Source organism: Malaya genurostris, chromosome 2 (genome assembly GCF_030247185.1).
Source record: "Malaya genurostris strain Urasoe2022 chromosome 2, Malgen_1.1, whole genome shotgun sequence".
NCBI lineage: Eukaryota > Metazoa > Arthropoda > Insecta > Diptera > Culicidae > Malaya > Malaya genurostris.
In genome coordinates, this window is record NC_080571.1 from 161,318,083 (window position 1) to 161,320,100 (window position 2,018).

At 34.5% G+C, this 2,018-nt stretch overlaps 1 long non-coding RNA gene across 1 annotated transcript; it reads left to right on the forward strand.

The window, feature by feature from the left end:
* Positions 1–844: 844 nt before the first annotated feature.
* Positions 845–1,331, forward strand: LOC131427013 (uncharacterized). The gene is made up of 2 exons (XR_009229228.1): positions 845–1,008; positions 1,077–1,331. It is a non-coding gene; the product is annotated as an uncharacterized LOC131427013 (long non-coding RNA).
* Positions 1,332–2,018: the final 687 nt, after the last annotated feature.

Here is a 2,018-nt window from a genome sequence, read left to right on the forward strand (position 1 = left end):
TAGGAAAATTTCTAATTACTTCACCTTTTCTTCAATTTCTCATGAATACGGGCAACTTCATTTGAAAAATCATACACTCAAATAAAAACACGCTTAAAAATAGTTACTCAAAAATGAGTAAAATCTCACTCATCTACAGAAAAAGTGGAACAACTCTAATTTAGAGTAACTCCAAAGTTACTCAAATTTGAGTTCTTCCACTGGAAACGATATTTGGGTAAAATCTACTCATTTACTGAGTAATACTTTATTTGTACATGTACCAAAAATAGAATAACTATTACTCAAATTTTGAGTGAAATTTTATTTCACACATACCAAATTTGCAAAAAAATTGCTCCTTTTCTAAGTGTTTTGTAAGTAATAGTGTAAATATTAAGTAATTGAACTCAATACTATATCAAGTGGTTGTTGCTTGGAGTAGTGTGTCAATCGCAAATTAACATACATGTCAGTTATGCTCAGGCACCAATCATACACTTATTCCTCAGAAATGACATTTGAGTATATTCGGTTTCATTCTAAAGCACAACACGGAGTTTATCATTCCGGTTATTGCAGACACAACACCGTTTGTGTTGAGCGACTCACCCTCGAAATACGCGATCTCACTAACAAAATATACAACCTGTTGTTACAAATGGTTATTACAACTTTTAGACTGATCTTGCGAATAGTAACAAAAAAAACGAGTTAATGCGTTAAACTCAAATTTAGAGTAGGAGTTACTCAATATCATTGATGATAACTACTCAATTTTTTACGTTTCCATGCATCATTTGAATATGAGTAACTAGTACTCAAACTTTGAGTAACTTTTTCTAAGCGTGTAGAATGGTTTCAAATGTCAAATTGAATATTTTACGTGACGAAAATGAATGTTATACGAACATCCCCTAAAATAAATAGAGTCATCACATAAGGTTTACGTGAAACGTCAAACAATCTACGTGAATTTCCAGTGTAAAAAACTCGATTTTGAAAATGGCGAGCAGTGGCCCTCGAAGTGTAAGTAGTGTAAATATTTGCGAGTTATTTAATTACAATTTTTTACTCCATCGACCGGACCATTCCAGACTTCTGTGAAGTTACCGACTAAAAAGCTCACCGACCAAAAAGCTCACCGACCAAAATTCTCATCTTTAAAAAACTCTCTCTCAGAAAAATGCTCAGTGGGAAAAAGCTCATCTCAAATAAATCCCTATAAGAAATATACCCAATGCAGAGCCACGCACCCTAGTGGTGGGAATCGTAAAAACTGGAAATCAACGACCAAAACGGAAATTCTATTAAAAGCATTATTTTTGAAAATAAAGTAATCTATAGCATGATACCAAGTATTTTCATTTAAACTAGAAAGAAATTTAGTTATGTTTTTATACCTGAATTATATTTTAAATTTCAAATATTTTAATCCAGTTGAAGATCATAGGTAGGCGTCACATATTTTAGAAACATACTATGTAAGACACCAAAAATACCCAAGCTGGCATACTGCTGAAAAGGTTTCTGATACATTCAGCTAACTTCAGGTGTAGTGGTTGCTCTGGGAAAAGGGTCAGAGTCGTGCAGTATGCTGGAGAGTATGGGTAAGTATAAACATACTAAATTATTTCGATGAAACGACATATGAGACACCAAAAATACCCAAGCTGGCATACTGCTGAAAAGGTTTCTGATACATTCAGCTATCTTCAGGTGTAGTGGTTGCTCTGGGAAAAGGGTCAGAGTCGAGCAGTATGCTGGAGAGTATGGGTAAGTATAGACATACTAAATTATTTCGATGAAACGACATATGAGACACCAAAAATACCCAAGCTGGCATACTGCTGAAAAGGTTTCTGATACATTCAGCTATCTTCAGGTGTAGTGGTTGCTCTGGGAAAAGGGTCAGAGTCGTGCAGTATGCTGGAGAGTATGGGTAAGTATAAACATACTAAATTATTTCGATGAAACGACATATGAGACACCAAAAATACCCAAGCTGGCATACTGCTGAAAAGGTTTCTGATACATTC